The sequence below is a fragment of the Lathyrus oleraceus genome, chromosome 7 (assembly GCF_024323335.1).
Source record: "Lathyrus oleraceus cultivar Zhongwan6 chromosome 7, CAAS_Psat_ZW6_1.0, whole genome shotgun sequence".
Lineage (NCBI taxonomy): Eukaryota > Viridiplantae > Streptophyta > Magnoliopsida > Fabales > Fabaceae > Lathyrus > Lathyrus oleraceus.
The window spans coordinates 97,540,787-97,558,903 of NC_066585.1; the positions used below are offsets into that span (position 1 = coordinate 97,540,787).

Genomic DNA, 18,117 nt, shown 5'->3' on the forward strand with positions numbered 1-18,117 from the left:
AATAAAAACAATCACTTTAAGAATAATCAACGTCAGTAAGGAATGTCAACAATAATCTGAGAACATGTAAGTCTTGAAGTAGGAAACCTTGTTGGTCTTCCCTAAGCAGTTGGGTTTGGTAACTATTTTCCTCCCCAACAGTTCATCATTTATCCCCAGCCTGGTCGATGAGTTTCTCCCTGAGTGATTCCTCATCCCCAATAGAGACGGTGGGTCTCATCTCCATTTTAGCCGATGATCGGTCCCCTTTATAAATTCATATTCCCTGACTGAGGTGCTCATGTTTTGTATCCCCCAGTTTGTGATTTATGATTGGACTTTGGAGATCCGAAACCTTTATTTGGTTTCCATTTTGCATTTAATTATGTTGCATAACTTCGGTAGTTTCTCCTTTGTGTGAATCAGATCCGGTTATCTTCGCCTTAGAATTAGTTTACTTTGCAATTTCCAAGAAGAATTCAATGATTATTGAGGAATGCGACGATCTTGGTTACAACATCCCCAACAATTTGCTTAAATCCTCATGCAGAGTTTTACCTCTTGTATTCCCTGGCAGCGTTCATCTTCCGATATGAAGATCCCTCATTCCCGACAATATTGGATTCTGAGCAGTGTTTGATTTTTGTCCCCTACAGGGTTGTCTCCCATTCGGATATGGTGTTGACCTAAAATTCCCCACAGTGTTGACAATTTGGATCCTCAGCAGATCCTCCTCTATCCTCGGCATGTTTGGTTGATCTTCCTTTAGCAATGCTCTATTCTCCTCGTGGAGTTTGCCATGATTGATTGGAGGCATGTTCTCCATGACTTTCCTAGTCAGAGCTGATTTATTCAGAGCTAGATGATTTGTTTTCATCCCTAACATTTTCTCTAGTCGATGTTTCCATCCTGTTGAGATTAGCCGAGTGTTGCAATAGTGATTAAAATCTTCGTTATTGGTATCCTTTGTGTTATTTTGGCAGCATAATCATAATCATATACATGCATATTCATGCATAAAACACATCATCAAATATTTCATTGTGCATTTTATCGCATGATTTTCCTTCTGATCCCTTGCTTTGGTGAAATTATGTCCCCATGCAGATTTGGTGTGTCTTTCCTCCTTCAATTGTAGAGTGTCAGCCCCTTAGGCAGAAAAAATTTAACCTTTCTTATTCCCCACTGAGTTACTTCCTCGTGGATGATTATTATTTCAGTTTCCTCCCCAGATAATTACCTGGATGGAATCACCCCCCTTGAGTTAGATCCTCTTTGGGTTGAGTCTTTCATTGATGATTTCTTTCTAGTTATTACCTAGATAAATATTTTGGTCCCCTGAGAGCTTATTACCCAGTAACTGGTAATATTCTTCTCGATTTTTAAGTACATTACTTTTACCCAATACCCGGTAAAGTGTAATCTACTTCCTTTGTTTACCCCAGCAAATTTGTTTTCACGTTTCCCCAGGTAGTTTATCCTTGGTATGTTCATCCTAACCGATAATGGATATCCTTTCTTTTGTGGTTTTCTACCCAGTAAAAAGGTAGTTGTAATCCCTACTTTTATTCCCCAGAGAGTTTATCCTTGATATGTTCATCATAATCGATGACAGATATTCTTCCTTTTTGGTATTCTACCCAGTAACCGGTAGTTGTAATTCCTACTTTCCCCTGCTGAGTTTATCCTTGATATGTTCATCCTAACTGGTGACGGATATTCTTTCTTTGGTATTCTATCCAGTAAATGATAGATATAATTCCTATTTCTCCCTGGAAGTTGATATGTTCATCCTAACAGATGACATATATTCTTCCGTTGAGTTTATCCTTGATATGTTCACTTTAACCAGTGACGGGTACTCTCTCCTTGGTCTTCTGCCCAATAACCAGTAGTTGTAAATCCTATTTGAGTTCTCTCCCCAGTAGGTTATTCTTACCCAATAACAAGTAACGAATACACCTCTTTTTCCTCAGCGAGTCATCCTTGATATGTTTACCCTAACCAGTAACGGATGTCCCTCTATCAGAGTATACTACCTTTCTATCCAGTAACTAGTAATAGAAAGTATACCTCTTGGACTCCTGTGTTGAAGTTCATTCTTCCCCAGTTTAATTTGAGTGCGTATTTCCTCAGTGGAATCTCCTTTTCCTATTTAATTCAATTATTTCATCTTTGTTCTGATCTACCTATTTCACTCGCAAATTTTCCTAGTCCCCCAACCGAGTCCTTCCATTGATTTATTTTCATGGAAATTCCCCTCGTGTCTCCAGTAATTTTTAGTCGTAGCCTGGCCTACGTGCATCTTGTTATCCCCCCAGAGTCTATGTCTCTCCAGTGAGTTTTCCTTATGGAATGTATTATGCTCCTGTGGACTTTCGGTCTCTCCAGATTCTTTTCCTTTGTGGAAATTTATTCCCCACAAAGATTATTTTGCATACATACCATATGCATCATGAGGTCTCTTAGGGACCAAAATTTGTTTCTATATGTTGTTATTTAAGTCCATTCTACTGAGTTGATACGAAGATTTTAACCTTCACATCCTCAGTAAGAATGTCCTTAAATAGGGGCAACTGTAAGACCCCAATTTTGACCCTAACATACCTCATGCTATATCATCATTTGCATTGGCTTTGGGATGACACCTTGGAATCCCCCTTACCCCTCATTCATTGGGTTTACATTGGGAGGGATCACCAAGAATATTTGATTGTATCATACTTTCTTTTTCTTTTTTTACTAACTAAAATACCAAAAATATGTCTATGTATAACTTTGTTTCATTTGTAGGTAGTGTGTGCTTCCACCTATGCCTCATCAAGCTCCCATCTAGGGTTTGAGACCCTCGGTCCAAGGAGATTAATAAAGAGATGGTTCATATTGTTTCTAGACATAATATATGCATCCCCAACGATCTTCACTTATCATTTTGATCAAGAATTCATCAAGAGTTTGAAGCTTGTTTGCCTTGGAAACCCTAATTCATCTGGGTATCTTGTGTGACTTCCTCAACAAGTTTCTTCATCATTTGATCAATTATTTCAATGGGTACTTCATTATACATAATCTTATACATATATTGTCCTCCATGATTCCAATAGATCAACAGAACTTCAAGTTTGCAAGTTGGTTCATGGTGGTTGACCAGAGAAAGTCAACTAGTCAAAACTGGGGTTACCTAGACCCTATCTCCTACAACTTTTGTCATATAAAAATTATTCCAAGAGAAAAGTTACTCCTTATGACATTCCAAACAACTTTCATGTTTAGGTCAAGAACTAGTTTTGCTTGGAAAGTCATTTGTTATGGTGAAAGATTATAGGACATTTTGTCTGTGCCCTAGTTAGGAGGTCAACTTCCAAAGACCATAAATTGCTCAATTTTTATTATATTAAGTCCATACAAGATTCATGATCAAATTAAATATTTATTCTCCAACTTTAATTCTTTGATAAACTTCAAATTCAACTTGCAAAGGCATGTTCCAAGAGGAAACACTTTATGTCATTTTGGGTCATTACCATTGAACAAGAGATTTTCCTCAACTTCTAAAATGCATAACTCCTTCATGCTAAATCCAAATGAGGTCAAATTTGTGACCTAATTTAATAGGTTTGAAAGATATACAAATTTTATGAAGGGACATTTTCCATTTTAAGCCCATAGAAAAAGTTATTTAAAGGGGAATAAGTGAACATTTGACTTGGTACTTAGAAATTTTTTAGTTATGTTTGATTTCCCAAAATTCCACCTCAAAATTCATCATGATACAAGCTTCAAATGGAAACGTGTTCAACATGAAAGTTGTTCCCCATGATCTCACCTTTCCAAAAAGTCTAAAGTCACTTCATTTGGCCAAGGTTTGAATGACTTGCACATGACTTTTCTTCATGGCTCTATTTGGATGAATCTCATGATCGCTCTTCAATTACAAATGAATGGCTTCATGTTACACTTTCAGAATCACTCATGATGATTTTTGGACTTAATTACATCATCTCATGGGCCTATCACACGCCCATGCAAGCATGCACACTTTAATTTCTATTTTTGGCATTTGAATGAAAGTGTGTGGAAATTAATTGCCAAGCCTATAAATACATTGCCTCATGCTCAAAATTATGGACATATTGCCCAAGCTTTGCTCCTGCAACCTTCCCTTCACCATTAGAGGATAAACTTGAAGGTTTTCAATTGAAAATCGAGTTTCAATTTCACTTTTGTTTTGAAGTTGAAACTCCAAGAATCCATGCCCTTCTTTGATCTAATTCACTTCCTACAAGCTTATGAAGTCAAGCCAAGGCCAATTGGAAGCAAGATCAAGAAAGATTCAAGCTACTCGAAGGTGATTTTTCAGAAACTTTCTCTCTTCGATTCTCTCTCAATTCTTCACCATTTGCTTTGATTTTTGGTTGCCTGAAGTCCTACCAATGTAGGCAACAAGATTGAGTCGCTTTGAGGTCAAATCGAAGCAACTCAAATCGTGAACCTCAAATTTCAAATCCATGTATCTTTCAATATACTTGGAATTGAATGAAATGAAGGTCAGATTCGAGCTCATAAGCATTTTTCCTTTGAAATAGTGTCCTTGTTTTTCATTTTTCATTGAGTTGAGGGTGGACCAGTCCGGTGAGGTCCACCGGAGAAGATGACCGGAGCTAGGGCTCCGTTGGTGAGTTGATTTCCTCTCATCCATCCAATCTTGGGCCAAGGATCTAATCGCAACCTTTGGTTTGCATTACCGTAATTCCCACGCGTTGACTAAAGACCATGGTGGATAGCATGCACGTGGCCATCAGATCTGCCACCTCAATTAATGAGGGAGATCTGATGGCCCTTGTTTTTTTGAATTTCTTTTTATTTTCCAATTTTTCATTTAATCCCTTTATTTTATTTAATTCATAGAAATTTCAGTTTTTAATCCAAAAAATATGGGACTTTCACCAAAAATCTTTAAATATTTATCACTTCCATATTCTGAATTAAAATTATTTTTTGGATTAATTTTGGTATTTTTAATGAATTAAATGTTTTTGTGCATATTTTTAATTATTTAAAAATACTTCTGAATTTTCAAAAATAGTGAAGTTTTTTGTCTAAGGTCCTTTGACCTTGTTTGACCTAGGATAAATCCCTTGGCCATTTATTTTGTGTTTTAAAGGGATTTTAGGTTTTGGCTAAATTAAATTGTATTTTAATTCATTTTTGATTGATTAAATGCTTAATATTGCCTTATCAATTAAAAATCACCATTAACAATTAAAAATAACCATTAACACTTGACTAACTTTTGACTAACATTTGACTAACTCTTGTTAATATTGCCTTACTTTCAAGTCATTTACTTTATGCAATTTAAATTTCAGTCATTTATCATTCATTTCCATTTCCATTTCATAAAACTTATTTATGTTTGTGTCATTTTCACTTTGCTCATTTGAGCCTTATCTTGTGATTGTATATATTTTGTGTGATTTGGTTTTGTTTATGGTCTTAGGACCTTAAAATACCTAATAAAGACAAAAACCCTAAAAAAACATCTGGTGGATTGTTGAACTTGATCTAAACTTTTGGACTTAGGATTAGGCAACATTTCCTGTGCAAAAAGGACTTGGCCAATGCCAACATTCTGAGACTGGGCTATTGTGAATTGTGCCTTCATCTGATACAAGCCTTGGGATTTGTTTGAATTCATCTGCTACTTTGTCTTTGTGCTTAATTATTATTTTGATCTTGTGTCTAATGCTTTGCTCTGAGTTGATCAAGGAATACTTCATTTGATACATGGGAAGACAATGAAGACTGCTAGCTATTGGAATTGCTTGCTTGGATGTGGCTATCTTATTTAATGTCTTGATCTTCATGATGTCTGGATATTGCTCATTGCTTATTGTTGTACCCCAAAATTTTCCCTCCCATTTTCTTCACATCCCCGTCTAACCATTTGACTAGGATTCATTTGCATGCATTAATAACTCATGCATAAGCACCATTCATTAACATGGATTCCAAGTGTTTGAATTGCAGGGCTTTGGTTTGTTTGTGCAACATGGAAATGCTTGATTTGGACCTATACCAAGGCTCAGAGGCCTCCAAAACCCTAATCTCATGTGATCTTTCACTCAGTGTGTCACACTTAGCATCCTGTACTTGGTCCATTCATTTCGTCTCTGTGATTGTGGTTCCATCATTGATACTTGAGTCTATTGGTCATAATCCAAGTCCTTGGTCTCACAACTTTCATCCACCTTCATTCATTCACTTGATCATCATCATGCCACTATCGCTTGGTCCATGGGGTCACGTTCCCCGCTTTCATGTGTCTGTTGTGGAGCTCGGGTTTGAGTTTATGGTCATGTTCATGTATTAAGTCAATTCATTTTCATTCAATTGTCCAATTCCATTCATTTTCATCCCTAAAATATCCATTACATGCAAAAAGGGTGCAAAAAAGGTGTAATACATTGGAAAAACTCATTTTTGGAAGTCTTAACCCTGTGACTCGACTCATGACTCGACGCAAAACCTCTGGGTCCGAATAGGTCGAGTCACATGTCGACCTAATTCTGGAAAATCCGGTTGAGTCGAATAAATTAATCCTTGCGTTGACTCATCTCCCAGTTTCATTTGAACCAGGTTGCTTCGGATCCGAACAGGTCGACTCCCAGGTCGACTCAATTCTGGAAATTTCAGTTTGAGTCGACTCACTCACCCTTTGCATCGAATCATTTCTCATTTTCCTTTGAATCATTTCATCGCGGGTCCGAACAGGTCGACTCCCAGGTCGAATCAACCATGGGCAAAACTCTGTTTGAGTCGATTCATTCCCTGTTTGAGTCGACTCATAGCTTGTTTTGCAGGAAATTTTACACTGTTGTGAGAATGGAGCTTCTGGATTGAAACATGAACTCCCATCATTGAGGATAGCCAAGGCTTACGATTCAAGGCTAACACACACTTGCATAAATACCAGAAAAATCCATGAGCACTCGACGAAACTTCAAATAACAAGTTTGTACTTCATCAAGCTTCAACCACATACATTGTGAACACAGTAAACCTGCAGCAAAACAAGTGCTGCAAAATTCATAAACTCTTGAACCTGCACAAATCTAACCAAAATCACAGTTTCCACAACAGGACCACACAATTATTAACCTACAGTTGCAAGTCATGATAGTTATATCTTGCACTTAAGCCAACATCAAAGCCTAATTTCATTCAAGTTCTCACCTGTAATAACCAGTCATAGAAAACCATTTGAACACATTCCATCAAGTTAACCAACTAACTAAATTCCAACTCAGTGAGTTAACTACCTAAACTCACTGAGTTCATCCAAAATCACTCCTAAGCTAACTCCTAACCTGTCGATAACTAACTCCAAGCTATATTAATCCCAAGCCTAATCACTATAAATTACATCTTCATCATCATTTGAAGTTCTCTCTACTCTCTATACTTTCTATAATTACCACCTTCAATTCTCTGCAATCATTTATGAATCCTCTCCCTCTCACACTCAAAGTTCAATTTCCAAAACTCCATTGAAGCTTCACATTGAAGCTTCAAGAAGAGTGAGCTCAACCCTATCACACTACAGTATTTGTGAAGAAGAAGAATTGGAAGACAAGCTAATCGGAAGGAAGTAAAAGCGATATCTTACCTGTTTGTACAAGTGATTTTCCGCCTTCATCTTCTCTGATCAAATCGCCGGAGCAAGTCTCAGCTTCGGAGGTAGGTCCATTTTTTCACCATCTCATTGCATTTTGTTGTTGTGCTGGACTTTGTATCATGTTGCTACAAACCCCCATCATGGAGAACTTCGAATCTTAATCATGGAGGAGTATTTTAGATCTGAGTTTTTAGGGATTCTTAAGGTTTTGGTCTCATTATTGAATTTAGGCCAGAAATTAGAGAATTTGGAGAGTGGATCCTTGTTTAGGAGATAGAGGCGAAGGTGGAGGTGGTTTCGATGTCCATTTTGGTGTCCGCCGCCGCCAGAAGCGATTTTCGGCGAGGTGGCCCGCGGTGAGCTCCTGCACCGGCGGTCTGAGTTGCCATGGAAAAGAGTGTGCATGCATATTTAAATTTTTGCTGATTTTTTCCAAACCAGCTCCAAATCTTTGGGCTTATTTCTGTTTGGGCTTGTCACACTCCAAGCCCAATGTAGAGCCATCTCACTCTAATTTTTTCTGCTGCACCCCCTTGCTGAAAAGAACTTTGTTCAGCATTGGGCTTTGGCAACTGAAGCCCATGCATTTGGATCTTGTTTTGCTCTCTTTTTCCTGCACACATACAAACTAGGCCTGCACCCTCTATTTTGCAAGGGCCCTCCTATTTTGTTTGTTTTTGTTAATTAGATAATTTTGATTGTAAGAATTTAGGTTAATTAGATCAATTAGGAATTCAACTAGAATCTTCATAATTAGGATTATAGATTCGATAAAATTTGTCAAAAGATCATTTTACCCTTTAGAGGTAATTTTGGACATTTCACTCATATAATCACATGCTCCTTTAGGAATAGGATTTAACTTAGAATTTTAATCCCAAAGTCTTAACAATAACATGTTCCCTTAAAATTTGTACATAGAATTTTAATCAAATTTTTGACTAACCATGAAATGATCCCTTAGGATAGTCTAATTCATTTTTAACCATTAGATTATGGGTTAACCTAAAATTCCAATTCATTTCAAACCCATGATTCAAATTGATCAAAAGAAATTTTGATCAATTAAATCCTTTGAACTTTTATAATCCCACAGTCTAAATTGGGTGACCAAAAGACCCTTGGTCACTTAATAAGACTTTTCTTATAAGTTGTGGAGCTCGAGGCCTCAAGTCAAGATCTTTAAATCAAGGCATCCTTAGTCACACCAAGCAGCGGATTATACAAGATAAATCAAAGGTTAACACTTGGTAAATACGATTCAATTTGTATGAAAAGAGCCTTAGCAATAGGGAACGACAAGACTAAGTCTCTCCTATCCTCGTCTAGAGCGACTTTGCGTATGGGGCATAGGCCCCAAATATTCAAAGCATTCGCCCTTATTCATAGACTTCAGTAAAATACAAACCGATTAAACTACCAAGTCTTTTTCACACAAAATAAACATCAACATAAGGATCAACCATGAAGATTCTTCTCTAGCAACTTGTCAGTTAAGAGAAGTATCATGCGCTACGAGCCTTAAGTAATAGAGAATGATGAGATGGAGTCTCTCCTATGCTCGTCTAGAGTGACTTTACGTATAGGGCATATGCCCCAAATATTCAAAGCGTTCGCCCTTATTCGTGGACTTTAGTGTGATTCTTATCAACCGACTATCAAGTCTCTTATCACTTCACTCTCTTATTTCATCATTCTATTCTTTCTACTCACTTCTATTCAATCATTCAATCACATTCTTTTTCCTCCTTAATCACCTTATTTTTATCCCTAGTGGGTTGAACTACGAAAGCTATGACTTCCTTATTGCACTATAAGGATACGTAGGCAGGAGAGTTCAAATTCTTCGCGAGCTAAATTATTTATAATCCATCCTTCATTCCAATCAATTCTACTTCTTTTGCCTCATCAATCATCTTTTTTTAAGCCCTTGTGGGCTAAACTATGAAAGCTCTGATTTCCTTATTACACTATAAGGATACGTAGGCAGGAGAATCCAGATTCTTCGCGAGCGACCATATATATTGCTACCCTATTTATCAATAAATCATTCTTCATTCATTAAATCAATACCATCTTTTTGAGATCAATCATACTTATCCTTGGACTCCTTGTCTATCCTTTTGGGATGTCTTAAAGACAATCCATCTTCTCAATCGAGAGTTGTTTGGGACCAAGCCCAAACACTTAATTCAGTCTTTTTTTTGGCTTTACCCTATAGTGGCGGTCTTACTAGTTCACGTATTGGTAAATGCCTACCTTGTTCTTCGATTCAGAGTCTATCTCCTTCATGGATCTAAGATACTATCCTTATTTGATCTCAAACTATTTTTTCCCCAGCGAGTGATATACTATTCTTTGTACTGTCGTACTCCAATCATTCCTTGAATTGGTGTTTGTCTTGTGAGCCCCTGTTGCTTAGACAAATGTCTCTCTCTCTATTCTTGTAGTTCTGAACTACGATTGCTCTGACTTTCTCATTTCACAATGAGAATACGTAGGCACGAGGATGTGAATCCTTGGCGAGCATACTTCTAATTATTCCTCCTTCGCCTTAGGGCACCATTTATATCTTTCACTATTCATCATCTACCTTCGATCATAAATCGTTCCCCCAGTGACATATTATTCCTTTGACATCGAAACCTACTTTCTTTGGAATTCCATACATACCCTTTTAGGACACCTAATGTAGTCCGCCTTTCTACCTAAAGTTGTTTGGGCTACAACCTCAAACACCTAATTCCTTCTTTTTTGGATAAACACCCTATAGTGGCGGCCTGCTGGTCCACATATCGGTAAAGCTATTTCCCTCTATGGTATGAATCTCATTTCTTTTCTAGATTCCAATATACTTTCACCTTTAAGTTTCAAACAATACTTCCTCAGTCACTTATTACCAAACATTCACTGGTGTGACTTTGGTCACTTTATTTCGTTCATATCCATGATACATCCACATTCTACCTTCCTTCACTCCATGTGATATACCAGTTATCTTTGAGCCAATTATACTATATCTTTGTACTTCCTCTTGCGTCACCTTGTGAACCAAGATATGTTTGGGATTGTGCCCAAACACTTAATTCAGTCTTTCTTTTCGGCTTTACCCTATAGTGGTGGTCTTACTAGCCCACATACTGGTAATAGCCACCTTACTCTCGGGTTCATCTTTCCACCCTTGTTGGAGTTCAAAACACTCAATTCTTTGGTTCAGACCATAATTTGATCACATTCCTTTTCATCTCCCACTTCTAGTTCCTTGAACTACAAAGCTCTGGATTCTTCATTGCACTATGAGGATACGTAGGCACGGAGGGCCTAATCCTCACCGAGCACTTTATCTATTTCTTTCTTTTCCCATTCTTTTGCGAGTAATTTTTTAAACATAACACCTATTCGAGTGAGAACAATCAAAATGGTTCCCATGGGGTACCATGGATGTTTGGGGTACTAATACCTTCCCCTTGCATAACCAACTTCCTTACCCAACATATCTCTTTCCCCTGGGTTTTATCGATGTTTTCCCTCCCCTTAGGGGATAAATAAAATTTGATGGCGACTGTTATATGTTCGAGCATGCGATACATTTGGGTATATTTTCGCTAGCGTCAACTGGCGACTCCGCTAGGGACACTTCGTTACTTGGAGTACTTCCTATTCACTAAAAGGAGTCGAGCCCAGTTTTGACTACTTCTCCATTCGTGGGTGTTTACCTTTATGCATATACTCGCTTTACTTATCGCATTTCTTATTGATTTATATTATGGATGTTATCTATTATACTCTCTGTTGGGTTGGGTTATTGATTACATGAGAGATAAGCTTTATACCCGAGCTTGAGTACATACACAGGATAACAATGTGGCTAGAGTCGTGTTTGACCTCCGTGGAGTTATTCCGTGATTATGGTTGACACGAGACGTCACACCTATAGTAGATCCTTTTGGGAGCATCATTATCCGACGCGTCATTCATCCAAGACAATGGTATCTCAAATTGGGTCGTTGACTCTAGGAACCTCCTAGGATGCCTTTGAAGACTAGAACCTACTTGTGAGGGGGATATGGGATCTTTCTGCAGGAAACCATAAACCCTACAACCTTATTCTCATGGACGTTAGACCTTTGATCCTGCATCAGGAAATATACACAGATTATCCAGACTTTGGGTGTTGTTAACCTATGGTATTGCATTATTGTACATATATTGGAGCTTGGAACTTGGGTTTCTATACCACCAAGGCCTTGAATCTATGGGTGTTGCATAACTATTTGCATTTCATCCCTGACATATGCATTCATTCATTTGCATTTCATAAATGTTAACCAGAAAACTCACCATATTCATTCCTCCGTCAGAAAGACAACGATTCGCCGACACCAGTCATACAAGAATCATGGAAGAGACTAAAAGCACTGACAGAACTGACATGGTTTTAGGGCTATTCTTGGATAGCATGGCATCAAACTTCCCAAATCAGGTCATGATTAATGAGATGGATAAAGACATTCTGAAGGAAGATAATAAATAGAAGGTTGCTGCAGGTTTTTCGCCACTTTTTTCTCAAGAGCAGCGTGTACTTCCACATCAGAGGCCTACCCAAAGCAACCGAAAATTGAAGTAGAAGCAAGTCAGTAAAGGAAACAAAGATCAAGAAGGGAAACGTCCTCGCTATGATCCAATTCCTATGAGTTACGCACATCTTCTACTATACTGGTTAAGGCCGGGGCAATTGTGCCTAAACAGATCGAGCCTGCTAAGCTTCCCTACGGTCGTAAGCATGACCCTAATGCCACGTGTGGATACCATACTAGATACGTGGGGCACTCTACAGAAGTTTGTCATGCTCTTAAGACCAAAGTCCAAGAACTCATCAATCGAAATTTGTTGTGCTTCACACTCAGGCTGCTAAGGTGCTCATTGAGAAAGAGTTCGAATACAAAGGTCCTCCGATTCATGTGCAGGTTCCTCCACTTGTAGTTCAACCTACTATTCAGCATCTGAATCAAGGGCACCCCTGATAACGCGAAAACACATCAGATAATTGCCTTAATTTACACTCAAAGATCACACCATTTTGATTAATATCCCGATTATTGCGCAAGTATTCGTGTTGTTTTTGCAGGTATTTGAATCTCCATGCCCTAAAGAGAAAAATGAAGAAAAGGAAAAAAAAGAAGAAAAAACACATGAAAAAGCACAGAAAAACCAGAAAAGCAGACTTTGCAGATTTTGTTGATGTGACGACCGTCACAGATTCATGACGCTCGTCACGACCCAGACTGTGACGACCGTCACAGGCCCATGACGAGCGTCACGCGGCCATAAAGTGCGCTTTGAAACAGTCAGCCACAACACCCATACGTGCCTAAATCTCCTCCAACAGACTTATTCCCACAGATTCCTCATTCAAAACCAAGTCTCCCTTGATTTTTTCAACCACCAAGACCTAATGGACAATATATAAAGGATCAGAATGGGAAAAAATGGGGCCGCCTACTTTGAGATTTACGCTTGGCAATTTAATTTTCAGCTTTCTAGCTTTAAGCATTTTTTCTTTCCAGCAACCTTGTTTCCGTTGCCTTATTGTATTCACCATTCTTTTTAGAGTTTCCCTTTTTCCAGTTAGTTTTCCAGTTACCCATAGTAGTAGTTTCCTACACTTGGGAACTACTACACTTTATTTAATTTTAGTAGTAATTTGTATTGAAGAAGCAAAGCCTACCGACTTGTGGAGGACTGCTCAAGTACTCCAAGAATCGCTATACTCTGTTACCTCGATCTCCAGGTTTTTATTGAATTATTATTGTTATTGCCCATTTATTATTATAAGCATGTTTGCCTCAATTTTGATCTGTTTATGCCTTACGTTTGCTTTATTTAATATGTCCGGCTAAACTACCGGTATCGGTATGTAGCAACTTAATTTGATGGGATTTAATAATAACCGGTGAAAAACCTTTTTCTCAAATAACCTTTTAGGCTGAAGTTTTTAATCTAAATTTAACTAACTTTATCACAAAGGCGTGAAAAGCTATTTAATACGATTTTGCCATGAGAGTGGGAAATTAACTAAGGTGAGAACCAACAATCGCGAGAGCGTGAGGCTCGAGCTGGATAGTAAAAATTAAGCATTGAGTTTAAAAACAGCGAGAGCACTTTAAAAGCAATTAGAACTTATTTATTTTCAAAAAGTAATTTTGACTTCAAATGGGACAGCGAGAGCGTACATTCTGACTTAAAGTTATAGGCCGAATCAACAACCACGAGAGTGTGAGATAAAGTCTTTTAAATAAACATTTTCTACTGAGAGATATTTGGCATTTAAACTATTCACCGATGACTTATCGAATCCCTGAAAATTAATGCGCTGCATACTGATTCTTTCCATAAATTCCTTCTTAAAACTACATTTCCCCTAGATTTACTATTTTGCCCCCAAACTTCTACTAATCATTCCCTTAGCTAAACATAGTGACGTTAGTAACACTAGTTTGACCATAGGTCCCTGTGGGATCAATATCTTTTAAAACTAAAGCGACTGGACTGTGCACTTGCAGTCAAGTACCCGACAGACTATATTTTATATATAGCCAGATCAAGAATCAAGTTTTTGGCGCCGTTACCGGGGACCTGTTTTAGTCGAATAGTGCAATTCTTTCGTCGCACGGTATAGACTAAGGTAAAAATAAAAACTAATCTTCTCTCATTTCTTTCCTTGATTCTATGCCAAGTACTCGCTCACAAGGCGATAACTTAGCACCACCAATCCCTGAATTAGAGCATTTCCTATACGTGAGACGCCGAATACACGAATATCAATAAAAGTACGGTATTCCCGATATCTCCTTTCCTCCTAAATCAGAAGAAAAACCAAACATGGCTGAAGAAGGACCCCAGAATTGTCCTCTTAAATTCTACGCTACCCCGTCTCAACAAGAACCTCACAACAACATTGATGTCCCCGCTATTAATCGAAACGATTTCGAGCTGAAACCCTCACTCTTATCAGTCGTCCAACAACATCAATTTGCTGGAAATCCAACAGACGATCCTAATGAACACCTGACCAAGTTTGTGCAGTACGCAGATACTGTAAAAGCGAATGGTGTATCTCAAGATGCGAGAAGACTGCGCCTTTTTCCTTTCTCACTAAGAGACAGAGCTTGGGCTTGGTTGCAATCCTTGCTCTCCAACTCCATTACAACATGGGAGGAACTGAAGAACGTCTTCTTATCCCGATACTTTCCGCCGAGAAAAACTGCTATGCTGAGAGCTCAAATCAATGGATTCAGGCAAAAAGATGTGGAATCTCTCTACGAAGCGTGGGAGAGATACAAGGACATGATGAGGATATGTCCATATCACGGTCTAGAAGACTGGGTGATCATTCACACATTTTATAATGGGCTTCTGTATAACACAAGACTTACAATAGACGCTGCCGCGGGCGGTGCAGGTATGGATAAGCCATACACCGAAGCCTATCAACTCATTGAAAACATGGCCCAAAACCATTGCCAATGGGGAGGTGAACGAACTGCAGTGGAAAAGTCCTAGACGAAGGGTGGAATGTACGAAATCAGTAGCCTTGACCATGTTCATGCAAAGGTAGATGCCCTTGTCCAAAAATTAGACAACTTGACCATACCACCCACAGCCACCGTGGCTGCTGTAACTCCAAACTGTGAGTTATGTGGAAACCCTGGACACACTGCACAAGAATGTCAAATATCAGCAGGAGGCCCAACCGATCAAGTGAACTACACACAAGGAAATCCCTATTCAAATACCTATAACCCAAGTTGGAAAAACCATCATAATTTCTCGTATAAGAATAACAATGCCCTGTATGCACCTGGCCGAGCACCAGCTGTTCCACCTGGTTATCAAAAGCCAGCTAATAATGCTCCTAACATGCCTAGGAAGTCAAATCTCGAATTGATGATGGAAAGCTTCATAGCTACCCAAGCTCAAACAAACAAGGACTTCTTGAACCAAAACATACATACTAGCGAGCAACTTAAACAACTAGCGAATAAAGTAGACGCCTTAGCCACCCACAATAAAATGCTTGAAACACATATTTCACAAGTGGCTCAACATCAAGCATCTACAGCCGCTCCGGTTAGAACATTTCCTAGACAGCCGCAACCTAATCCAAAGGGACATGCAAATGCCGTTATACTGAGGAGTGGAAAAGAAGTAGACGGACCCGTAGATCCAAGACTCCAAAACCCTGCCATGTACCAAAAACCAGATAAAACCTCAACTGAGTAGGTGAACGAACCAAAGGAGACAGAAGATAATACCTAGGAGGCCGAAGAGAGAGAGAAACCTTATGTGCCTCCACCTTCTTATAAACCACCCATTCCGTATCCTCAAAGACTCAAAAGTTCTAAAACTGCGAATCAATTTAGGAAATTTGTTGAACTTCTGAAGCAATTAAACATTACGATACCCTTTATAGAAGCCATCACACAAATTCCCTCCTATGCCAAATTTCTTAAGGAAATCCTATCCAATAAGAAAAAGATTGAGGATGACGAAACAATTACACTTACTGCCGAGTGTAGCGCCATAATCCAGAATAACATGCCTCCCAAACTAAAAGACCCAGGTAGTTTCTCCATACCTTGTGTCATTGGAAAATTCGTCATAGACAAAGCTCTATGCGATCTAGGAGCCAACATTAGCGTAATGCCCTTAACCATTTGTAGAAGGCTCAGTATGGGAGAATTAAGACCGACAAAGATGTCTGTTCAATTAGCTGACCGCTCAATCAAATATCTTGTCGGTATACTAGAGAATGTCCCAGTACGTGTAGGACAATTTTACATTCCTACCGATTTCATAATCATGGACATTAAAGAAGATTCCAGTACACCTATCATTTTAGGAAGGCCATTCTTGGCTACCACAAGAGCCATAATAGACGTAAAGAGAGGTAAGCTGACATTCGAAGTTGGAGAGGAAAAGGTTGAATTCATCTTAACCCAATTCTTACAAGCGCCAGCTATAGACGACACCTGCTATCTGCTTGATGTCATAGACGAATGCGTGAGAGAGATGGAGATGGAAGAAACCACGTACTCTGAAATAATGAAAATCCAAATCCCTCCAATCTTTGAAGATAATAATTGGCATGAACCATACCAAAACGAAAGTCTAAGCGAATGCTTAGCACTTACACCCAACCACATGCCATGCCCAAAGAAACCTGACTTGGAACTAAAAACACTACCAAAGAACCTAAGATACAAATTCCTAGACACTGAACTGAAAAGACCAGTAATAGTCAATGCTGACTTAGGACAGATGGAAACTGAGAAATTACTAGATGTCCTAAGAAAATATCCAACAGCGTTAGGATATAACATCACCGATCTAAAAGGAATAAGTCCTTCGATCTGTATGCATCGTATTATGCTGGAGGAAGACTATAAAACCTCTAGAGAGCACCAGAGAAGGATCAACCCAATCCTAAGTACCGTAGTCAAGGATGAGGTAAAGAAACTTCTAGACGCTGGAATCATATACCTGATCTCCGATAGTCAATGGGTTAGCCCCGTTCATGTAGTACCCAAGAAAGGAGGTGTTACAATTGTTAAGAACGAGAAGGGCGAATCCATCGCACAAAGAGTTGTGACCGGAAGTAGAATGTGCATTGACTATAGAAAACTAAATAAAGCCACTCGGAAAGATCATTTCCCCTACCTTTCATTGATCAAATGCTTGAACGACTGGCTAAGCATTCTCACTTCTGCTATCTAGACGGTTATTCAGGATTCTTTCAAATCCCAATCCATCCTGACGACCAAGAAAAGACTACCTTCACATGCCCTTATGGTACATTCGCCTACCGACGAATGCCATTTGGCCTATGTAACGCTCCCGCAACATTTCAAAGATGTATGATGGAAATCTTCGCAGATTTTATAGACGACATCATGGAAGTCTTTATGGACGATTTTTCTGTTTGCAGGCAGAGTTTTGAAGGAGGTCTATCTAACCTCGAAATGGTACTCGAAAGATGCGTGAAAGTAAACCTCGTTTTAAACTGGGACAAATGCCATTTCATGGTTCAACAAGGAATTGTATTAGGTCACGTGGTATCTGACAGAGGAATTGAAGTGGACAAAGCTAAAATCGAAATTATAGAGAACCTTCAACCTCCGAAAACCGTTCGAGAAATAAGAAGCTTTCTAGGACACGCCGGTTTCTACTGACGTTTTATTAAATATTTCTCAAAAATAACCAAGCCACTTACAGGATTATTAATGAAAGACGTTGACTTCATATTTGATGAGAAATGCTTAACAACGTTCAACCAACTGAAAACATCTTTAATCACCGCACCCATAATGCAACCACCTGACTGGAGATTAGCATTTGAAATCATGTGCGATGCGAGTGATTACACAGTAGGCGCAGTACTAGGACAAAGGAAGGATAAG

The 18,117-nt window shown here is 38.7% G+C and overlaps 1 non-coding gene across 1 annotated transcript; it reads right to left on the bottom strand.

Moving 5' to 3' along the window:
- Positions 1–14,926: 14,926 nt before the first annotated feature.
- LOC127108703 (small nucleolar RNA R71) lies at positions 14,927–15,033 on the bottom strand. The gene has a single exon (XR_007796225.1). It is a non-coding gene; the product is annotated as a small nucleolar RNA R71 (small nucleolar RNA).
- Positions 15,034–18,117: the final 3,084 nt, after the last annotated feature.